At 41.0% G+C, this 25,481-nt stretch overlaps 1 protein-coding gene across 1 annotated transcript in view; it reads right to left on the minus strand.

The window, feature by feature from the left end:
- LOC126866085 (zwei Ig domain protein zig-8-like) overlaps positions 1–24,486 on the minus strand; it is a 107,146-nt gene extending 82,660 nt beyond the window's left edge. The window contains exon 1 of the mRNA XM_050619199.1: positions 24,153–24,486. The gene's annotated coding sequence lies outside the window, so the exon portion shown is untranslated. The remainder of the gene's footprint in view (positions 1–24,152) is intronic.
- Between the last annotated feature and the right edge of the window lie 995 nt (positions 24,487–25,481).

The following is a 25,481-nucleotide window of genomic DNA, read 5'->3' on the forward strand; positions in this document are numbered from 1 at the left end:
TTCATCGTCGTATGAAGCGACGTCTCGTTGTGGTACACCATTCTTTCCGTGTCCAGTGCAGCTGCGAATAGTAAAAACACCATCGTGCCATGGATAAAGGATATTTCCATACGGAATGCGCAACTACCGGTTTCTACCAAAACTGTGTAACTTAATTTGCTGGGAAATTCGCCGAGCCAATTCGTGCTACCCGCATCCATTACGATAACGTTTGAAACTTACGCCGAGTCCTTGGTATTACGTAATATTTTTGCAATTAAACGTTACACCGTTGTCCACGTCAAACGGTAATAATCTCGTTTCTACGATGTACCAAAGAATAACTCGGTCGTGGCAAGTTCATTACTTTATCTGTATTCATCGAGTCATTAATTAAGGAGACGTCGGAAGCAGATTTTCTTCAAGACCTAGTTCAGTTACCATCGCTATAATTGTTCTTCGAGATTCCATGCTATTATATATATATATACATATATATATACACTTCATTGTGATATTGAAAACCATAAATCGAGGTTAACAAGTCTAAGAATACGATGCGTACGATTCAATTGTGTTTGTCAAGGTTCCAGAAACCATATGTATTTCGTCGGTGCTCTTCTCTGAAATTCCGTTGACATCGGTTGACAAACGTTGGTTAACAACAACTGACAGCTGACAGACCGTCGGTTTACGCACCATGGGAGTATTTCTCCGATGTCCTCTATTTACCATGTTACAATCGCAGCAGTGACAGAGCAGCGGCTAAATTAATTACACCGTGATTCGAACGAAAAGAAAAACGACCAAAGAAAAGACGATAGTGTCTTTTTGATACCGAATGCATATGAGAAACGCACGAGCCAGTTTTGGCCAGTGCATATCTATAATTACCGAGTAAATGTAGGTTAGAAATAATTGGCCGCTTGAGGAGGCACGATCCTCTCGTTTTATCGGTGTGATTCATTAACAAATTGAGAAGGAAAAAAAAACCGGGGCCCTTGTTGCGTAAATATGTCAAGAATAGGTGCGGTATCTGCCGATCTGGATGCTAATTGATTTACCCGGAGGTAATTACGTTCCATAATTAGGTACGCTATAGCGAGTAGGACCGACCAGTAGCAATTTGCTTTTCTCGATAAGAGCGCGACGTGATTGGCTCGGTACCTCTATTCCTGACCATCAGGTAAATCAAGGCTGCCACGTAAATCCAGAGCTCTTTGTGTGCGAAAGCACCACGACGGCAGAGACGTCAAGCTTTATATTATCACAAGCCAGCCTCGTGTTCTCTGAAATACAATACGGACCGAGGTGGGGCTAGGGTTAGCCCGAATTAAATACGCTTATCCCACGCACGAAGAAAGAGAACGTATGAAAAGACTCGATTAGAAAAGTTGCATAGATCGTCCTTCTGTAATATCATCTTTATAAAGGGGATTTCGCCGTGGCTTCATTACGACTAGCAATTTTTTCAAGATTTATACCAACACTGTGTAGCCTAGGATCGGGAGTATGCATAAAGGCGAATCCGGACCGCCCTTAACCAACGATAAATTTCCAATATTATTTTAACCTCCTTTTCTTTCTACATATTAATAAATTGTTAAATCCCATCATGTGGAACGGGTTAAGGAAGCCTTAACAAGATAGTGGAGGCATAACCAACCACAGTGTTCCGTTAACTTTGATATCAACGTTCCTTAACTCTCATCGCAGTTAATTTAATTAAATGAAAACATCGGAAAGTTTTCGCTAAGAAAATCATAACAACGGCGGAAAGCGTTGATCAGAAACGAATGTAGAAATTAGAAGCGAATTTAAAGGAGTTTTCCGATGTTGAATCATGAAATTACAATATTGCTAGATTTTCTCGGGCGTCGTATTACGTCCTATGATAAAAAAAAAAAAAAAATAAGACGTAACACGGACGCGTTGCGTTCGAACATTGAACTCTAAAATTATTACAGTAACAGCTGTGCTCGAAAACTCGCGTCGAACGCGACGTCAATCTCGATCAGTTTGGTGCAACATGAGCGAAACGATACCGTAACTCTCAAACTGGATAGAAGAAGTACAGAAATTAAAGGAACTTTCTCGAGCAGTTGGACGGTATGTCAAAAGTGGTAAACTTATCTTGAGATGATAGCACTAACAAACGTATAGAAGGCGTGAAATTAGTTTGACGAAATTTCTATTTTATAGCGAATTTCGTTACGCGCAAATTTCATAATTAAATTAACTAAACATTGTAATATCGTAACCACACACCGCGCATAACACATATTCCATTCCCACCGTTCTGTAAATCAATAACAGATATAAAATCTTCGACTCTATTAATTCTGTAACAATCACACACCATGCGCATTCCATTCCCCCGCCATTCTGCAAATAATAATACACCATAATAAAGCCTTCGACTCGCAATAAACAGTTTAATTCAGTTTAACCAAAATCATTCGTTGTCATTCGTCACTTTCCAATACAAATATTCTCTGTTACATCGTTGATATGTTAATCCAGTTGGTGTTTCCTGTTTGTTCAACGCTACGCTCCTAATGTCCGATCAGATAAAATTAATATCCTTTACGTATTGCGAATATTATTTCTCTGAACTCTCTGTTTTTGTTTCTTTCGTTTTTCCTATAGCATTTTGTCTTTTCGTGTATTCCGGCAATTTTTTTACTTTATCCTCCTCTCCCTCGTTTGCCCTCGTTATCTTCTATCAATAAACCGGTAGTTTTTCTCGGCATAGCTTTTATGGATGTTTTTCGTGCTTTCGACATTTCTGCATATAACGCGCATAGATATTTAGTTTTCATAAGATTCGTTTACTCTCGTACATTAATATTTATGTATGTGCATTTCACTGCATCATTTCAGGAGGAACGAAAAATATCTCTATTCGATCGCTTTAATTCGATTTGATTTCATATTGACGCGTGATATAACGTCACTCGAAAATAACTTTTTCGAATTGATATAGCACTGTTCGCTTCAGCATCACATTTGGTAAATTGACGCAGTTTACAATTTATTACAAATTTGAATAGATATGCTGACTTTTCAAATAAAGCCATCCGTTAAAACGAGCGTGTTTTTTTTTTAATATACGTATATACGTGGATATCTGTTTCGATTTGATAATTTTATAGCGTAGTCAAAACGTGACTGTTTTAGGTCCGTCCGGGGGGAGAAACTTTTCTGGCAATTTCCATCATATTGGTGGAATGTAGAGACACGTCCCGCGAGGTTAGCTTCGTGCGAAAGAAATTCTATGTTAAGAAGCAAGTTATTTAAAGTATTGTTTCTTACCGCAGTTTCAGGTTGTATAAAAATACGACACGATCAATATGAAACGCATTATGAACTTGCGTTTACATCCTATTTTTCAACAATTTTTCTAAAATCTTTCGTTACTTTTACCATTGAAGTTTCTTACGTAGCAAGACAAAGACCTCCTCGATAACTTGCGTCACGCGATATCGAGCTTAACGAGGATTTTCATGTAAGTTGGAAAAATGGTTTCTATAGGTCGCATCGCGTGCTTTTACACTTGATTTGCTAACGTACGACGATAAATCGAAGCAATTACTATTTGAAAAGCAAAAATGACAGCCGAATCGAAATTCTTTCGTAACGATTAATTTGATTATTTGATAATTAATAATCGTCGGTGAATACAATTTACAAAATGAAAACGCGCGATATCGAGACCCCGTAAATTCTCAGACTTCGTCGTAAAGTCGAAGCAACGTAAAGATCCCAAGATCTCTTGTAAACTTGGTACATTTGACAGAACGAAATGGAATAATCGTAAAATGGAGTGGAGTGGAAATTTCAGTCGATCCTAGGGACGCTATCAATTGACCTGAATTTTCTGGAAACATCGACGGGACTTCATTATTAGAAAAGCATATATTCCGAGTCTCAAAAGTGGTACGCTGTGCAGCAAGTGCTACACCATTTACGTATTGATATGCTGTACCATTGATCGTTATGGAACAGCACAAAGCACGACGGTTCGCGAAATTTCCAATTCCACGTTCGACGTGTAAGGTTTAGCAACGGCCACTATACGATCAAACATTATCCCGAACGAAACGGATCTGTTTGTTTAACCAATAAACGTTACTACGTCTGATATTACAATTCAGACCTGTTCAGGTAGACTACTTCTCGCACGCTTATATAAATATTATTCCCCTTTTATGTAAAACTTTTGAAAACGTTTAAGCATTTTGCTACTGTATTTTTACAATTCTTAACAGTTCATTGTTAAAGAAGCAATAAGGACTCTGCTGTTCTCCACGCAACGAATTATAATAATCATAATAAGAACACGTTCGATTTACAGCGCAACCGGAGATTCCAAAAATAAAATTCTTATTAAATAAATCATATACAGTCTAGTCCCCTATATGAAAATAAATGCACATCGAAATATTCGATGAAACGTGTCTTAATGGAAAGGCGGTTACACCAGGTCCGTACAAGCGGTAGTTGCTCGCATCTACAAGCAACTGCTACCAGCGTAACGAGAACAACGGAAATGCCACAGATGCGTTGCACGTAGGCACGCGCGCCGTACACGCGTGTGCAAATGTACACGACTAAACGCGAGGATACGCGTGGAGTAACAGTCACGGTACATCAACCGATGCTGACGTATGTCCCAACATGCGCATTGGATTAGTAGGAATCTCCAATATGTTGCGGAATATTCGCTCGATATAATTGTCGTCTTATTGCATTCGTGCGTTGTCTATGCCCTAATTTTGACAAAGGATCTCAAGCCAGCGGAACCGTTCGCGTATCTTCTATCGATCGTCACGAATAGCTGAACGACGCGATGTTTCGCCAGAGACGACGCGTTTACTGAACGTTCGTTAAAAATGTTACACGAAAATTTAAGCGGAACGTACCTACTCATTACCAACCGACTGGTTTGTTTAACGAGCAAGCCCTTCTTTCTCCGTCTCGCTCGCGAAAAGTAAATATTTGTTTGGAACGTACCGCTCGCACACGTTAACTTGCAGTAAAGCGAATCGACGAGATGTGTAGCTACACGCCAACGAGGACGAAGCTTAATCGCACCCTCGTACCGCGCTATGCCGCGCCGACGAGATTTTGTTCCAGTTCGCTTGCGTGTGTTACTTCTGCCACTGTTACTCTTGCATTATCCCAACTATTTGTATAATCATCCAGCAACATCCAAGAGAACTCCAGTTCATGAAGATTTGCTACATCGAAGCTTGTGACGCGAAGCATATACAACCTCGGTAAATTACTAATGGATTTCAATTTACCAAAGGGACCATTCGGTAACTCGATAGCGAGCGCAAAGGGCGCTTTGAACAAGGAACTGAAAGATATTGTCTTATGAAAGGAGAAGAAGGTGTGATTTCTATCTGATGCTACAAAGGACGTTACAGTTGGTACGAGTTCGTGCAAAAGATAACAAATGCAGACGAAAGTAATTAAAAGTGACGATATCGCGAGTTCACGCAAGAACTGCAAAGGGAGCACTTGCAGAGATCCATCCAACGAATTATTTTCCCCTGTTTCTTGTTCAAAAGGCAAGGAGCACAACGTATACGGAGGGCTGGTCGGTAAAAAGGACCGAAGCGGCAAGTCAAATAGAAATCAGTACGGGCGAACCCTCCCCTTGCCTCTCTTCGCACCAACATCTACTTCTATAAGCTCGCTCGTTCATTTTCTACTCTCCTCCATTCTTTCCCGCCATTATTCTTCGCCTCGTACGATCTCTAATACCGACAGACGCCGTCTTCCCCCAGTGTTCTTATTATTTATGGTGAAATTCATCGGTACGAGCTCACTCCCATAGTATTCATCGAGCTGCGAGGAAAAAGAGACAATGATCTGAAAGAACGAGCTTCGCTTCAACGTGACGCAATATCCAACGATGATAAATACAAAGCGATCGAAAACGATGCACGAGATCAAGCGAGTTCCGATCGAATCAGAGAGAAATAAATTTAACAACGAAGACGTTTCTTCTATTTTCTCTTCCGTTCTTTCCCGACGCATAATCTCAATCTTATTGAAATCTATGCTTCGTAAAATGCGTTTGACCAACGTCAAGACATTCCAAGCCCTTGCGAGGATAACGCTTGAATTGTTATTAAAGGCGGGAGAAGATGGTAAATAACCGGTTTTCCGTCGCATCAGTTGCACGACGCGACGGCGGCGTGGCCACATTACGCGACTCCTCGTCGCGTGATTCGCGTTCCACGTACGATATAATGGCACCTAGCCAAAACAATCGCCGGCTGCTAAATTTCCAGTCAACAAACATTGGACGAGAGCCAAGTGCTCTCCTGCTGGCTGCTCTTTGGTCCGAGAGACTTTTATCCCAAGACCGTTGCCACCAACCTTGCTACCGATTTCTTGTCTCAAGGAAGGGCTTCTCGGTCTTGTGAATAAGTAATTCCGTTTTTCAGGCAGACCGATTCATTGTCGGCCAACTTCACTTGCTGCGACGACAGTCTAACCATTTGCTTCTCGTCCGTTGCCCGTTTCTTCTCATAGACAAAAGACGCTTTCGTACCTTGCAAGCCTCGCTAATGCCGTAATCAACGATTCATACAAACAATTAAAGCCAACAATTTTCGACATTTATAAAAAGGTATCGAGGTAAATATGTCTCAAGACGAAAGATCAAAACGATGGAAAGTCGTTTGTCGGCAACGATATTAGGAAAATCGCGTCCAGTGAAACCGTGTTTCGGATTTCCAAAGCACGATCGGTGCTGCATGAAAAGTTGATCTTCTTTTTTCGTTAACTTTTTCTAACGACCCATCTCCGACGCTTTCTGTTCCCTGTTGCGTAAACGAATCATCGGAGCATCGAGCGTAGCGTTTTCGCTAAAAAATATCAATAACGAACGTGCATACGTAAAAACTATCTAGAATTCGTTGATAGACTTAAAACATATATGTACATTGCACAATATTAATATCTCTGCTAATAGCGTTGCAAATAAATCAAATCGAATAAATAAATGGAAATTGGAGCGAAGCTCTGGTTGCTTTTTCCGATGTTTCGATTACATCGTTATTATTGTTATATGTTAGATTCTTAATGGTCCTTTTTCTTTTCGACTTTTCTTCCATTACATCTTTCTTCTGACTTTTAATTAATAAAGATAATTAACGAGTGTGCAGAACAACGTGAATTTAGAATAAGAAACATAAAACGTTGGAAATTGAAAGATCGTAAATTCGTAAAATCGTAAATTCTCACGTTCGAGAGCCACAGAATCGGAGAATAAGTACACGGAAACCGCGAGACAGCTTGTCGAATTGTCATTCGACTAAGAAAAAGCACGTGTTATTTCAAAAATTATTACCGTGCTTTCTACCGCTTTCGCGTTTAGTCTCCTCTCAATTTCTGATACCTTATTAAACGCAACGTCTTTACTCACAGTTCAATTGTTAAGGCTCTTTCCTGATAAAACTATCGATTCTCCGATGTAAAAAAAAAACTATTCCATGGATTTGATTAAATCGAATAAAAAGAATTGTCTTTCTACTGCCGTTTCAGACTTTTTTACACTCTCGGTAGAAAACGAGGGAGCCACTTTTTCTAAAACAGATACCTATATCAATCGTGATCCTACTTTCCAGCTACAAGAAACAACGTACGAGATCAGTTTCCAATTGACCAGTGCCAGTAGTGTCCTCGTTCGTTTGCTTGGACGGAGTTTGGAGAAGTTGGACCGATCCGGTGATTTGTCAACGAAGAATATCGAATCCCATAGTATCGAAGTATAAATCGTTAGCTCGTTTTTGAAGGAGCGCAGCTAGCGTTCGTTAAAGTTTTAAAAGGATTCTTTACATCAAAGGACCGATTAGTTTCTCTCGTGAGGATTTCTAATTATAAACGCGTCAGCGAGAATTATTCAGCTCGATGGATAGGATTTACGTCGTTTGGTGAAGATAAATTTCTACACGCTAAGTTTGATGATTTTCGTGCGGTAAATTCAGCACGGCTATCGAGTTTCATTGATGAAACTTTTGAATATGCAGAAGAATTGAAAAGATCGCGTGTTTGTAGCTATATAAATATTTTACGTTATCGTCGAAATATAAATAGGTTGACGTCGAAAATTGGCATAGGGATCGACTCGAACAAACTATAAGGAACATCAAAAGGAAACATCAATCGTCGTGATTCACGTTATCGTTTCTATCTGAGGCGGGAATGAAATGAAGCACGGACACGAAAGATGGACGAGGGTGTTGGAAACACGGAAAGAAACTGGAAGAATATTTTTGTGATATATCTATTTCCACCTGTAGAATAAATTCAACCAGCCGTCTATCTAACTGCGATATCTCGAAGTGATCGAGTAACTTTATCGAGATCGTTTATCAAATTGCGCCAAGTATTAGTATGACAGACATAATGTATCTACGCTTGGCCAGATGAAAGATGATCCTGACTCTCTAATTAATAATTAAACACATCAAAATGATTGGACGTATCAGTACTCCAAGGCACTAATTACGATAAAAACATCTGTCGTTAAGTCTAAGTTCTATCGCGGACGCGTACACTGTTACTGTTTTTTGTTTTTTCAATATTCACACATATCGAACACATATCCATAAGCGAAATTGTGTCAGGTGCGGAAGCAGGAATCGCTCGTCAAGTATGCAAAACTTTTCAGCACTCTGACAATTTACAATGGAAATCGGCTAGCACGAACAGCGCTGTGCATCATATAAACGTTTGAGACAAAACGGAAGAATCTTTTCGCAAGGATTCTCGGCTCGCCTAATCCAATTATTCGGAATATTTGATGGCCGTGAAGATTCCATTGGTATCGATTGAACTTGCGAGTATCCTCGTTGAAGACAGTAAGGCATGTGTGTGCACGGGATTACGAGCCTCCCATGCAAAACCGCACGGCCGAACTAAAATATACCGAGCGAACATTTTCGCAAATATTGAGTCACATCGCTACGTCCGTATTCATAGATCGAGAGACACGCGGCTGCGATTGACAGCTATTGCCTTTAGAAATTTGGAATGCTCGGATTGTCCCAAACGCGGACAATGAAATAAAACGACGAAATTCGAAATTAACCGAAGTCGTATTGCCTTTAGAAGTTCGTAAGTTTAAAATACAGAAAACTCAAGAATTCAAGAATTGTTCGGAAATTCATAAGATACGGAAACACAGTTGAAAGAGATTGGCTGGCGCTGCATATTTCCTGTGAAAAAGCGTCGAACGTGCAACCGAAATATTCCTGTACTATTTTGGAATCTAATTTGATCGTATGAAAAGCAAAAGCAGACGAAAGAGGACTCGAGAAGAGAAAAATAGTGGTTCGTTGCGAACACCTTCGGCTCAGAGTCTCGCGAACAGAACGAAAGAAAATGGAAAGAGTAGGATCAATAATCAGAGAACGAATGAAGGAAGTCGGAGAGTGATTGTGAACTGTGGTACATCCGGTGCAACGAAAACAGCAAGGAGTGGATAGGAATCGGAGAAAGGAACGCAAAAGGAAAAAGACGGGGAATGAGGAGGATAGGAGAGAAGAGCACGACCGATGCAACCGAGACGGAAGAAAAATGCGACGATCTGAAGAAACATTCCTCCCGCGCGCTGGGCCGCGTCAGAGAAAAACGGATAGAAAAGAAGCAAAGTTAGAGAGTCGGCCCTCTCCCATTCAATGTCTCGATAAACAAGCCTGAGAAACAAAGGAATGAAGAAACCGGTAGGATCGGTGGAAGGAGTTCCGTTTCGAAGTCCATCGTGTGCACAGACACTCCGTTGCATTTATTTATCCGTGGCAATCGTAACTCTCACGATTTCCTTGCTTTAACTCGATGCAGCACACCAAGGGTCACCGAAAGAACCCAAAGTGGAGTTTAAACGCCCCTGCCTTTCCTTTCTGGAATCCGTATCGAGATACAGTCACGTTCTTTCTTTTTCTAAAGGACCCTATTGCTTTCGTATTTGTCACGTTCTTCCAAATGTTTCGCTAAATTCGTTGTAGAATAGATACTTTTCATTATGCGTTTGACATTCTAAAAACTGTCATTTCGCGATACTTGCCAGTAGACTGCTCAGTCCCTTTGTTGCTCTTTAATTACGCTTCATCTACGATCCGACGAGGCGTTACGACGTTAATTAAATTTTAATCTCAGAATTTTTCCTGTCGAGGAAAGTTGAGATTATCCGCAGCTTTGCGTTACCCCTCTGTAAGTAAACTTTTGACTGCTGATACTCTGCGAATCCTTCGATTCCTCTGGACAGTTTCGGTGGTCGTCGCCGCAACATGGGCGTGTCATCAAGGAGATGTCGCCTTTGTATTATCGCGCGGCTGCCACCTACGTGGCAGTGAATGCATGTGCAGTCACTGTGCACTAATCGATGTGTGTATGTCTGATCATCTTCGGAGCAACGTCAAAGAAATAAACTCTTTCAGATACAGCTGTTTAAAAGGAAATCTTTTTCGGATTCGAAATACGTCGATATACTTTGTACGCGTGTTGTAGAAAGAACAACGGACTGATCTGTCTAACGTCATCATTATTCATCGAAGTAATGAATTGAAGCGAAAAACGAACAGCCATGAAAGTCACGTGTGTTGCACGAAAATGTATCGAGAGGTCGACGTAACGAACCAGAAAATAGCAAAATATGCTTCAAGCTTGACGTGTCAGTAGTTTACGAGAAATCGGTCAATTACGTGGCTATTTTTGACGACGACGACGCGACGACGACGAGAACGAAGACGACGACGACAACGGCACGACCGCACCCGATCGACGTACCCTCGGGGGAACCGCGTCGCGAAAAAGAATCGCACGTTGACGCAAACGTAATTATCGTCAGAGAGAAGTCGCGTCGGCTGGCAGCTGTCGTCCAATCGAATCATGCCATCGCTTTTCGTTCGCAAGATTTTTATCCGTCCTGGTGACGGACGTTTCACCAAAGCACGGAACTCTTTCTATCTTACGCTCAATTTCTTTTATGAACGCTCATTCGCAAATTCTACGTTGTTCTACATCGTTCTACATTTCCTCGGTTGTAAAATATCGATTAAGTTTTCATTAGAACTAACACGCATCGATTCGTCATCGAGAAGAGTATTGGTTAAAATTTTCAACATCGCAGAGCAAGCGTTAATAGCTGCAAAAGTAATTCGGATTACACAAATTTTCACAAAAGCTCAACTAATAACGTTAATAATAATGTTCCGTACAAATAGCTCTATTAATTAAAAGCTGTTCATTAGTAATTAAAATGTCAACGAAAGACTCAAATTCCTATAGAAATTACTCAACTTGGTCCTGAATAGTTGCACGCTTGCACGTATGGCAATTACCATGAAGGTTTTCTCAATCAACGAGAATAGGTCAATGTTTTGTTTCTCCCTCTCGCTTTATTCCTATAGAAATAAAGATCAAAGCGTCGACCAACTTCTTAGTTATCCTTTATCCATCTTAGCGTTTACACTGAATAGCCGGTTAATCGTTACATTTATTTCAAAATGGAAATATCTCTTACGAGCGCGCGCTGTTGAAAAGATCGCGAATCGCACATACATCGGACAAGAAAAAATACTCTCAAGTTAAATCATGAAGGACGAACATTAGTACTCGCCCCGTACAACGTTCCACCACTCTGTTTTCTCGATTTCCTTTTATTTCGAATCGCGTCTGAATCACGCCGTTGAGCTATCAGCCCTTTTTCTCCCTGTGACTATATCGACTTTATTTCAGATAACCGAGCAGAATTATCGAGCCGATGAGGATGAATGGATATTGATTTGAATGCTAACTCGACTGTACTCCAAATACTCTTCGTTTTGTCTTTAACGAGTACAGGATAAACGCGAAAGACGGAGACGACGAGGTAGGGCCGATGGCGGACAATTCCAGATAGATAGTTTGAGAAGAGAGAAGGATAGCGGGAGTATAAGAGCGAGTGATCGAGAGTAGAGCGGAGAGAATCGAATGTCTGCAGGGATCCAGGATAGGTACTACTCGATCGGAATCTATTTACCAGGTGCTTAAGTGGACTCGAACTACCGTCCAGGATTAAATTGACCTGCAACTAGCCCAGTACGGGTTTCTCGCAATCTCGCGTGCGCTCGCTTTCTATCTCTCTCTCTCTCTCTCTCACTCACTCACTCACTCACTCACTCACTCACTCACTCTCTCTCTCTCTCTCTCTCGTCGATTCTACGAAACACCGTGCTTTAGTTAGTTACGATTCAGGATAATGATGGAGATCCACAAACGCAATAATGTTCGTTGCAGAATAGGTATAGTCGTTACACGTCCAAATCTAATACGAATTAGAATTTATTTAGGTATTATACTAAGAAGATGTTCTGTATGCAGAAGATAAACACAAAGAGCAGTAGATTTTGTAGCCATCGAAGATCGACGGTTTCTCGTGTTCGTCGCGATCGCACGATAACCACAAATAGTAGATTAAGGGATCTTGCGCGTAATTGAGTGAACGTTATTGGATTATCACAGAGCGCATTGTCCTAATTATTGACAATGGGAGAACTTAATGCGTCATTACTCGAAATCGGTCCAACGTGAACAGCATCGACATCGAGCATTGCTGGTGTACGATGGACTGCTGGGAGTTCGGTATAATAACGTTTCACGCGAATTACCTTATCGAGATATCATGCGAGAAATCGTAGCTCGAAGGGTGAATCAGAAATTCGTCGACGAAATAACGAGAGATAGCGATATAACGTTCTTTATCGGTTTATGAATTTTATTGAAATAACGACAAGAGTATTTCTAAAACCGTTTAAATTAAAGATATTTTAAACTGTTACTACACTGTGGAATATAAAAACGGAGCAGAGACAGACGTTTCGTACAAAGGTGACGGGCCGTACGAAACAGATTTCTTTGACGGTCTCTTCGCCTTTTAACAAATCTTCTTTTGAACAACGTAAACCGTAGACACGACTAAGTTCAGAAACGAGACACCAAAGCGGGAAGAAGCATCTGTTACCTGCCGGTTTGAGGTTGCGGAGATTATGCATTTATGCAACACGGTAGATTAAATGCAGTGCTTAGCTCTTCTGCACTTCTCCTTTCTTTTTTTTCTTCGTCTGGTTAGCTGCAGTCACACCGGCTTCTTGTTCCTACACCATTTACGTACGCGTAGTAGCTAACTGGTGTCGCGTCTCCTTCTTCCCTTTCCTCTTTATTCTTTAGCGCTTTTTCCGCCTCCCCAGTCGTTTCGAGGCAACGACAACGAATCTACGTTGTAATTTCAAGCTCCCTCGTTCTGTGGCCAGCATTACGAGTCCACTATTTCATTCGTCTGAATTCATGCCGCGTGTATACGCGCGTCTACCGTGACGAATTCTACTACTTTTTCATCTCTTTCGCCTCTTGGCTGTTTTCAAGCGGCCCTTTCGCTTTACGGCTACACCGATTGTCTCAGATAGTTACGCAAGGACGCCTTGCGAGTTTTCTTGGAAATTGAGGAGTTAATCGTCGAATTTAAGACTGGCATCGTTGAATCATTCGACACGTTGTTAATTAGCTGTCAGTGGCACAATTAATAATTAGTAGCGTTTGAAATCCGGTTAGCTACTCTTCGACTTACAGCTCGCTTGGAATTACTTAATTACAGAAATTGCTTAAAGGACAGACGTCGGAATGATCGCATTGGAAATGCTCACTCTATCATGCTTCTAATTAAGATCGAATTACCGAGTCAAAATTCCTGTACATTCAGGCTCAAGGAATCGATGATCTTTTGATAGCGATGTTTCGCGATTCATTGCTGTCAAAACAATATTTAACTATAACACGACACTTGCTGTTAACACGCTTGAAACGAGTGTTTTCCAAAAATCGAATGAACGCTCGGAAATTTCGGATAAGAGCCAACACCGTTCTCGTAAAGCCAAACAGTTAACGGGGAACTTTTCCTCAGCTCGTGCTGGTCCAAACTTAGATTGCGTCTATTCTCTCTCCCCTCCTTAAACCATAAGAGCGAAAGCATTCTTGGAATATTTCATGATACGAGCCCATTGCCAGTAAATAGACTCTAAGGCATTTCCGGTAAACGTATTGTTAACCACACAACGATTAACCGCGTACGAGTACATCATAGGACTTCATGGTTTGGAGTTTGTAAGTGGTGTTCGTGTAAGCGATTACAACGGCAGAGTTTGCTTTCGAAGATCTCTACCGTGCAAACTCTCTGCCATACAAAAGAATATTCTCTAAGTGGAAGTTTTAACTGGTAACTTCAGGATGGTAAATACTCTGGCAAACGACACTCGAGAAAATGTCTTGTTAAATAGTCATTGTAAGGCGAGAAAAAACCGACGGTAATGGCGAGCGCTGACTAAAGGAGCAAAAGACCACTCGAATAACCTAAAGCGTAAAGAATGACGAAGAAGAAATTTAGGCAAGCCATAAAATTAGAGAGGCAAAAATAGAAGTCTAAAAGAGGTGGAGAATAAAGTAATAGACTAAGAGATTAGCAGGTTAAGCGTGCAAATGCTAACAAGAAACGTAATGTCTGTAGTAACGTAACTGGTCGGTCGTTGGTCATGTGCCGATAAGTATTCTCCTTGCTTCAGCATGTACCGACTATTTCTGCTCGAGAAACTGTACGCGCAGAGCAAATGCAAATTGCAATGTTGCATACGTAATATAATTGTACAGGCTGGCTGTAAAAGTGGATCGGTTTAGAGACACGTGCGCATCTACAGGAACTCGTCAGCAATCTTTGAGAAAACAACAAAGAGGATACTGGACGGATAGAAGACACAGAGACTTGCCGACGTTGAGAGTCGAGCAGGTGTTTGCAACACGAAGACAGAGAGAGAGAAAGAGCACAGCATAGAACTGAAAGGAATCTCTGCATGCGTAATGGGTGAGGATTATCATCGACCGGATAGCGATGAAACGACCCGGAAATCCTGAGTGACGTTATAATACCGGAGAAAGGGCCGTATTGAAGATAGGAAGCTAATACGAAGGGTATCTGTCCATTGTCTTCAGCGGCCGATTGATGGATTACGCGAGCAAGAAGATACATCGATCTCGCTACGGCGACGCGCTATATGTCGATTGGGCCGCTTTTGCGCCAGTTCAATGATCATTCACCTCTGCGTCCTGGTTTCCAATTCTCTCGTCCTATTAATCGCGCGATAAACGACGATACGTTTGCTTTTTAACGTCCATCAGAAGGGCCACGATTAATCTTTCGGATCATTATCTTCTCGGATTTCTATCAATTCGCTTGTCAACACAGTTCGAACCAGTCTATCGCGTGGCGCGACTACAAATAAACCTAACGCTTTGTAATTCGTTAGTGTATTAAGTAATACGCTAAAATACCCTAGATAATTCTCGCCGAGATTCACGATACAGAGGTTCCATGCAACAACGTGATTTATCGTTGCCTCTCGGGTATACGTTAATTTCAGGGAATCGGCACTTTCCTCCATCCTATCTCTAAGCAACAACATGCAAGATCCAATTCGTAAATCTTACACGTTCCAGCGAGAGTATAAATAAATCTTAAGTTACGTTCCGTTTCTCGCTGTCTGATTCTCATTATCTGATATATGTATTCATTTTCGAACGATTATCAGTCTCACTTACGATCTGTTATTTTTCATTTCTGTCCGTACAGCATTGCAATATTTTATTAAAACGCCCGAATATTTTAAATGACTTTCTCCCTTTCTATTCCGTAAACGACAGTATGCAAATTTCCAGCATCGCTTTTTCGTTGCACCAGTATCTTTATCGATTTTCATCGCTATGTCGAGTAAAAATTCCAACATTACGGTACTCAAAACAAATTACGGAGCATTATCCTTCTATATTCTTACCGCGTATCTCTGCAGGAATATTCTAAGGCTTCATACGCTTCCTACGTCATGCGTTACTTCGATTTTTCGCCTTTTAATTATTCCAAATTGTCATATGGATTGTATTATGTCCTTCTTTAGAAACGCGACGAAGAACGTCGATGGACCACACAAGTCCAATGACTTTTTATTCAAATTGATAGGGTTGCTACCGCAATACGATTTCCTTCTTTCGAATTTTTTCAGCCAATGGAGAAACGCGTACGGAAGCGCACGCAATATGACATTTCTACTGCATAGAAAAGTACGAGCATAGGCCCACAGTGAGAGACAACGATAGGAAACCAATCGGCATTATTACTGCTCTTTCCATACGAATCGAGGGATTCGAATCAACATACACGACCATAATCCGCATTGTCACTGCGACTAGTATCTACGCAGTCGCTGTTACCGCGTTTAACCAGACAGGACGAGCCTGTGCAACTGCTTTTATTCTCCGACGTATTCTCCGCGTTTTATTCACATCGCATTCCCTTTTCAGCTGAGCATTATGTAAAAATCGTCTGATTTTGTATGTTTTCATGAAACATATATTAACATATATTAGGCGTTGCTTCCAATGCAAATACTAAAGTGCAGAAATTTACGTGAAAGTTCGGACAGTTAAGAGATCAGAGAAATGGGAGTACGAGGTTGCACGGGCAACGTCTTTATTTTCGATGTCATTTTCGTTCTTCCTTCTATCCTGTTTGCGAAAATCAGTTAACCGCTATTCACCACAGAAAACATTTCTGCGATACATCTAAAAACCAGCGGCTTCTTTCCAAGTATGTACTATCTGTTACGATTTATGATAGCAGTATACACGAAACCCCTAACGAATAATGGTATTGTTCAATATTACGTGTGAAATCTGCGATGAATAGAAATCATACGCCATCTACCACGCAGCTTCCTCGTCATTATAATCTTAACAATGCGCTCTTCAAATTGACGTTGCGATTAACCGGCAATCACCGTGGCGTTTAATTAAATGGGCTGTATCTATCTTCGCATCAGTGTTCAACTATGTCATGACTATGTGTACCATTCTGATCTGCGAATTTTCCTTGTTATCAAATTTTCCAAGCGTGTTGGCTGATTCGATATAGATACGAATCGATTTGCCGTTCAATTTTAGAAAGATTGATTTAAACGTAATTTCTACCTCGGTCCGCCGTTTCAGCATGCATCGACGAAAAGAAGGAGCGATATAACTTGGAAACTTTTTCCTGTAAAAGATGTGACAAAAATTAAACGACGTAATATCACAGAATGATTATGACGTGTTTACGTGCAATATGCGTTCAAGCAAATACGTGTTTGCTTAAGTACACTTGTGGAAGAAACGAGGTGAAGTTGGTCTGCCAAATATTTGGTGGCAAATAATTGTTTGCAGATGGCAACGTAATAATAAGCGTATGCGTCACTGCGAAAGACACGTTACATATTACAAACATACCAAACGCAAAACCACGTATAAATTCATTAATGCTAATTCATTAATATTTTTTACGATCTAAGCTGTTTATTCCGCATAATTTTTTTACCGCGCTATGTAACAGTGGTATGAAAATCTCGGATTTATATATATTTGATTTTTCGTTTAGTAAGTATTTCAATCGGATATTCAGGGATCTCGAATGTAAAACAAAAATCCTTTAAGAAACTTTGTAGATACACAAAGTAACTCATACAAGCAGGATCATAAACCAAGTGTTTGAAAGAAATCGAAAAGAGCTTGGCGCGTTCATTGTTGTTCGGCCAATGCCTTTACTTACGAATTAGCGAAGAGAGAACGTCAGTTTCGTAATTATTCGTAGTCTTGATGTTCCAGCGAAACCGCAAGGTAGAAGACAAAATTATGGTTCGTTGTTTGCCACGATCGTTTTAACGGTGATAGATGACAAGGAACGTTTCTTACCTCTTCTGGCTTTGACCGAACGAGATTGATTGGTATTCGATGACAAATTACTGATGGCAATACGTTTTGGATTCGATTAACTTCGAGCTTACTAATTCGATCATTGACAAATTCAATTTGCTTCGCTGAAAATAGTATTTGATCGACATTCCAATGCTATCTCTATTGAGAATTCTACGAATTTCAAGAATCAATTCAATCTCTTGAACTGGAGAGCGTCTCTGAAATTTCATACATTCGGCTACATTCACCAAACCGAGTTAACCCGACGAACGTCTGTGCACGTGATTTTGGTGCGCAGCTTGAAACGTTGAATCTTTTAGGAGAACAATCTCGCGAATACGAATACCTTGTCAAATATAAACCCCTCCTCATCAGGCTTCCGATCTTTTTTCTAGGGAATACGAAACATTTCATGCCCGAATGATTATTTGAATTTGTCTTGCGCGGTGAAGTTGAAGCGTACTCTCGCGAGACAACGAAAGCTACTACCATTTATTCGAACAAGCGCATTAAATATTACGGAGGTATCGAAAATACGAAGGCGGAAGTATTTCGATCGAGCGAACACGACCCATCATACTCGAGATTTCTCGCGTTCCATCTTCCAGTACCTCTGTTAATATCGATTGGCAATGCATCGGAGAAATTCCCCGACCATTCATTAGAATATTCGCAGACAAGATAAAAGGACAAGCTCTGGCTCGCAGCGAGAATTTCTGTTTCGAAGAGGCAGTAACATTTACTAGGGCATTCTTGCTAATTACTTCGCTTTTCAGGGATCGGAGTTCGTTCTCTATTTTCTCCCTTTTCCATCTTCTTTTTCCTCCCACTTACTCCCTTTTCCCTATTTTATCAATTCCTCTCTCTTTGCATCTATCTTTACCTTCTCGCGTGATGTCCCTTTATCCGTTTCTTTGCGTGTCGACGCACCGTGTCATTGCTAAATTATCTTCTTCAAGGCCCAAGTTGCATAAACATGCTGATGGAACGTGAGAGTAGCCTACGGCGAATATGGAGCGAAATAATTATAACGTGAGTCAAAGAAATAGCAACCCTCCGTTTCCTTTCTCTCTTTTTTTTTCTTTTTTACGGCGCGCGGCCTCTTACGCGAATTTTTTACTCTTATAACTCTGTAGTATTTTATTCCGTGTCGAATTATGTATATTGCATCCTTTTGCATCGCAAAGAGACATATAAAGGGCTGAAATTCGTATTATTTCTAACATTCGCTAAATTTGTCTCGTTTCATTCGTTTTCTTCTAATGGCAACCAAGCTTGGGAATTATTTCGTATCGTTGTTTGTATTGCAAATGCGCGTATACATGCGTAATAATACGCAATAATACGTAATAATGCATATTGAAATCTGACAATCTACACTTTATTATCGTTGTTTGTTATTTGAACGCGTCTATGGTACGCATTTCTTCTTGGGAATAAGGCAGAAGCTAACACGGTGATAATTAGCGATCATAATTGCTAAAAAAGACATAATGTATGAAATCCATTAGTTGTTATTAATGCGCTTGCTTAAAGGAAACGAGCTCTCGAACCGTCTCGCAACCTTTGACTAATGCACTTCCTTGCTTCTTTGGAAGAAGAAACGAAATATCCGTTGTATAAAAGATTTTTACTACTTCGGACGCTACGTCCCTTTCCCTCGCGTGAGAGCGAAGGAATGAAGAAAAGAAGGTTCTACGCGTCGGCATAATACGAGAAAGGCCCGGGGCCTGGTATGACGGAATTTAACGTTTAAATTTAACGTTCGTAAAATCAAATTCAATGTACCAAAATGTTTCCCTTGACTACTTATCTTTTAAACAAACGTTTTCTTTCAAAATTCTGTGATTTTACTTTCAAATTACGTTCTTATAACGTAACACAAATACCTTGCAGTATAATACTAGAATTTACAACGATATGCGAAAGCGGAATTGGAAGTTACAAGGTGTGCTAAGATGATCAAAGGTTTGATAAGAATAATCAAAGGTTTTTAAATGAACGCTGTAAAAATTAATACAACAACGATGAAGTTATAATCTCCTCGTTCAAATAGCACAATGAACAACTTGTTGCGGTTCTCTGATAAATCTTGAATATCTGCGCCCTTGCATTCTTCGTATCATTTCATACGTTTCGTATCGTTGAAAATATTCTTCTTGGCACGTTTAATGCATTCTCTCGAAATTATACATCGCGTTGTGTTTATCCTCTCGTTCGTATCACGATCATCGAGCGAGAAGCGTTCATTTTTCGAATAAACGACTTAATGCGATTACACGACCGTAAAACTGTCGGCGGATAATTTGAATGGTCGTTCGGGTTCGGACAGCTTTCCTTTCCAATGCGATGGCCATTCATGAGAAACAAAGGATCGTCCATAATCGAGGTAAAGTACAACGAAATGCGACATTTCTTTCGCTGTCCTTTCGTTGCAGCGCATCATAACGATTCGAAAGAGAGGAAATCGATAAATCGATGCTGCTGGGCTCATGCAGCGCGACCCAGCGCGACGTAGAGACGTAGCGTGGACACCGCTTAAGCATCTGGCGCGATGATTTAATCGTGGTGTAACTGCGCGTTTGTTTACCGAACCTAAACAAGCTTCGAATCGACGCGGACATGGACCATCTTGCCGATGTGTACTTGCATTCCGAATGCTCTGGCATTCTCATTAGTCCAGGCGTCGTAGTAAGACCACTAAACCGAAACTCAAACGAAAGTTTGATAGCTTGCCTGTTTTCCATTTTATATCGTTCCATGTTATTCCGTTTCGTGGGAATTTTTAGCTCAGAGTGTTTACGGTTCCGCCGAGAGATCGTAATTTCGTAGCAACTTATCGAAACACCGGCCATCTCGTTAAACAAACGTCTAACTTCCCATTTAATCATGACAGAAAGCTGAATTTCCAAAATAATGTTCTCTCGTGCACAGCAAGAGGGTCGTAGCCAATTAGTTTTTATCCATCGAGAGACACGCAGCGCAGCTTGTGCAATTTACTGTTATAGAAGAAGACCGAGAATGTGCTGCAATCGCGAATATAATTTCGGTCTCGGCGAATATTAAGGTTTCGCTTGTCGGCAGCCGAGTACCACGGCAAACTTTCGTTTACTCGTGAAAAACACACACTTCTTTATGTGCCCGCGGATAAAAGGGATTTATATTTCACGAGATCCGAGAATACAACGGAGAAATATTTTCCTCGCCCGCTTGCGACACCGTGCAGCGATTCTGTCAAGTAACAGCAACGATTTTTAACACCTACAAAGGAAAAAGGAAAACCCAAAGTCGGTCGTGATTGTTCATTCGATGACATCTCGTTATCAAAATAAGTGGTAGAATTACGGGGAAATAACTGGGTGAAACAGATTCTCTGTGTGTGCATTGTCAGGCTGCCATGCCATGTAAGTTTGGATACGCGGTCTATCTTTCCTCGGCTCTTTCTCTTTTTCCTTTTTTTCTTCGCCTCTCATCGACTTCTTTTCCATCTGTTCGTTCGAAGGTGAAATTAAACCAGATAGAGAAGTGCCGACACGACGGTGCAGCCGAGTGTCAGCACTATCGGTACGAATCTAACCATGCGCGCTAGACTTGGCGTTATTCGAATCGTCGGGGCGTAGCTCAACCCTCGATGGAATTGGCATTAGAAGCAGCCACGAAAACCGAGACGAACCAACGAAAGTGAAAGTGGAACAATACGTTCGCGAGAATTTCTATCGAGAAAAGATCTTTTTTCGATCTCCTCTCCTATCACAGAAGTCTGTTCTTTCTGTAAAACGTCAAATATGTACCTTTTCTCAACAGATGGACACATCTTTCTGGATGGCGAGACCCATAGTGAAATTAAATTCAGTGTGAAGCAAGTTTTTTCTGCCGGATAATGAAAAGAAGAGTGGATCGCTATCCACGCAGATAGAAATATGATTTGGACAAGACACGCGGACGTGAAAAGGCATAAGGCGTAAAGTTGATTTCCATGAACAGAAATGGAAACTTCGACGTTTTTAACGGCGAAAGAATTTCTCGTCTTACGACCAACGAAACCTCGTCGATCTGATCCCACGTACGTGGACGCTGTACAAAACGAACACACGTAACTTTTATTATAAGACGTCGAAGTCTAGTATCCGTCGTAGATGTCGCGTAACTCCGTCCGTCGAATGAGATTTCCAGAAACTTCGACGCGCTTCGTTGAATCGAAAAATCTACGGTCCAACGCTGTGTCGACGTCGAGATAAAGAAGAGAATTTTGATCATTTATTTAGTACTATTCTTGATCGATAAACTCGTCCTCCAACTCGACGGAAGCTTCGCTTCTCATACTTCAAGTTGCGACTCGCGAGAAAAATGAAAAGGAACACGCGTGACAGTTGAAAGGGAGATCAAAGGAATTTGGTCTACAACCAGGAAATTTGGACGCCAAATTTTCCTAATCAACAAAATACGGCGAAGAGAAGTTCGACGGTCTTTGCACGTGCACCAGGCAGCCACCTCTCGTTAAACTTGTAAATGAGTCTTGCACAAATTACGCGGGTTAAATGTCAAATACGAGTAAACTCGTAGAATTCCTGACGATCTAGTTTCATTCGATAAACGCAATCGGTAACAATGGCAGTGGCAATGGCATAAGGCAGTAAGGAAGAAGGCAAAAGACTAGTCAATGAAGTGGTTGTCATCGCGACGACAGAATTAACAAATCCGACAAACCGCTCCGAATGAACTTAATGGAGCGAACAATACGCGTCAATCTTCTCGTTAAGCACGTAATCTAGTTACAAACTTTTTTCATTTCGCTCAAAGCCCTCATCTCTTCAATGTTCACGTTCCTTCAGACGGATTCCAATTGCAGTTGAAAACGCGCGTCATCAAATACTTTTAAACCAGAAGTGTCTTGGATCGATAGAATTTTCTGACCTTTGACCTCATCCCGAGAAATCTTTGCCAAAATCGTGTCTTTCTTCTGCCTGCGTGAAAATTTACGACCTCTGACGCGTTATAAATCTCCAACTCACGCTTGCAGCAGCCGTAATTTCATTATTTACGTGGTTCGTGTACCTGACGGAAACCGCTAATGTTATTGGCGAAACGCGTAATTAATTTCCAGCCGAGTTAAACATCGATTTCTTGCTTTCACGCGCCGGCTAATCTCTTCTCCCATTAAACGCTTTAAGAATATGTTCAAAAAAAAAAAAAAAAAAAGAAATAACAAGAAGGGGAAGCAATAGAAGCATAGCCATCGGTAAACGATGACTCAATGGGCATTGTAGGCAATGGGTTGCTCGGTGAATTGCCATTTTAATTGGACCGGAGAGCGTTCAGAATGAAATGATAGAACATCGTTAAGTGTACACACATAGCGCACCTCAACGATCCTTATCTTAATTGTCGATAAAACCCCGAAATGCGTCGATATAGCGGGACATGTTCATCGGCCGCTTCCCAGTCGCGTTCGGGGTATTGGATTAACGATCAGAAAACCAGTGAAATTCAGCCTTTAATTGTAGTCGCAATTGTCGGAACACGTCGAACGATAACCGGCCCTCGCGTGCTTGGCAACTACGAAACATCAAGCAAACTTGTGAGATTTTCTACGTAACGACCGAGACCGAACGATAAGCCGCACGAATTACCACGATTCTCGTCCATCTAAAGAAAGAAAAACTATATTCCCCGAAAATTAGAAGAAAAAAGGGCGTCGTGCAGGCTTTCGTGCAGGATCTCATACGCAATTTGTAATGTTACCGAGCATAATATAATATATACGTTCTGACAAAATTGACTTTCCTCTAACGAAACTTCGAACCAATCAAAAGCTGTTGGTCTCGTTTCTTTTTCTAAAGTTATAATCAAGTTTAATCCCCGACGTTATTCTCTTAGTTTAAGAAACATGTCGGGACAACCGAAAATCCAACTAAACGAAAATAGAGTGCGAGTGGATTGGAGCGAGAGTTAATAAAGATAAAGTTTTCGTTGGCAACGTTTACAGCTAAAGAACAGCGGAGAACGCTGTGCATACTATCATCTCAGGAAGTTCCCTTTCCGCTGAACTTCTTTTCTGGCAGCTTGCGAAATTCAATTCTATCGCGAGCAAGCCTCGTTCGCAAAACTACAGTTTCCAAAAAATTGTCCATAACGTCAATGTAACGTGGTCGACTCAGACTTTAAACGATGTATGTATTTTTCTTTGCGCCATTGACAATTTATTTTCACCGTATGTGTGTATGTGTGTTCTCTTGTTACCCATCTGTATACGCGCTCCGTAATGATACATGTATACCAATATCTGACATTGTCAGTTTTGCGTACACAGCTTACATTCCTCTGACATTGTAGCACTTTCTTACCTTTTCGTTGTCTCATTCATCTCGATGGTACGCCACGCCGTGTCGCTCGCGCCATAAGCAAACACAAGTTCGTCAGTTTCCACCAGTATTGCCACAAATGGTGGCGGTTTGTATGCAGTGGTGTAACGCGCAGCCGAGCTGAGTCGAGGATGCAGTCTTTGCCATTTACACGAGCTGCGAAGCAGCGCGTTTCCTCATTAGGTATACTTAATTAGAAAACTTGTGCGGCATACGGCACGCGAGTAAATCTCTCTGTGACAACGTTCGGTTGCTTCTATCGTGGTAAAACACGTACGTATAACCTTTTCGCGAGTTTACCGTTGAGAATACACGATGCTCTGTTTTCGATCCAACTCATTGTCTACGAGCCGACATTCTTCTCGCCGAGCATACCGTCACGTCGTTGCGCGACGACGAATTGCAGCAAACGCGAGGTCACCTGCCACTGCGATACGATTTACGGATCTTTAGTAGACGTGATTCTATACATATCGCGCTATTGCTCCCTTTTTGGTCCAACGATCTCGATTCTGGCACCACTAACAATAACAGTTTTGATTATCGAGTTAAGAACAGAGACGCGCTATTGATAAATTTTATACGCTATGACGTTGATCGTTAATGCTGTCAGTTACGGTTACCAGGAATCCATGAAACGTCGTCGGAGAAAGAAGACGTGGAATTCGACAGAGGATTGAACGATGCGCCGGTAATCTAGCTGATTACTTTAGGAGCGTGAATGGAAGCGAAGTAAATGACGTTGAGAAACTTTTCGAGTTTCATCGAAGATGTCAGCGGCAACGAAGAGGGCGTTCAACGAAGCTAATCCCAACTTGTTAGCTTTCACTTTTGAGCGAGATACTTGAAATTTAAAAAACCTGAAATTTAATCAAATTGGCAGGAATTCTTTCACATCCCCATACGTTAACTCTACTATTTAAAAGCACGAACACGTTTCGACCGGATAGATTGCGATGCGAAATTCAAAAACTTTCCTCCAAAACTTTCCCTTGTGTAAAAAAAAAGAACATAAATCAAAATTATTTCAACATTGCCGCTTAATTACAGTCGCTACTATTCTGTAATAGAATAAAAATTGAAAAAACGTATTTTCAAGGCAAACGCTTGCGTTCGTGATAGCGAAGAAATTGCTATCAAAATGCAACGTAATTAAAGAAGCAGGAGCGTATGCTAATTAAAAGCTAATATTGACTAATGGCCGTTAATCTTTAGCCGAGCAAATGAAGTATAAGTCACGCTGTGGTGCAATATATTTGCGCGTGAATAGTTTACACAAAAGCATATTGTGCTTCAGGTACGTGCTAAGCG

Source organism: Bombus huntii, chromosome 5, assembly GCF_024542735.1.
Source record: "Bombus huntii isolate Logan2020A chromosome 5, iyBomHunt1.1, whole genome shotgun sequence".
Lineage (NCBI taxonomy): Eukaryota > Metazoa > Arthropoda > Insecta > Hymenoptera > Apidae > Bombus > Bombus huntii.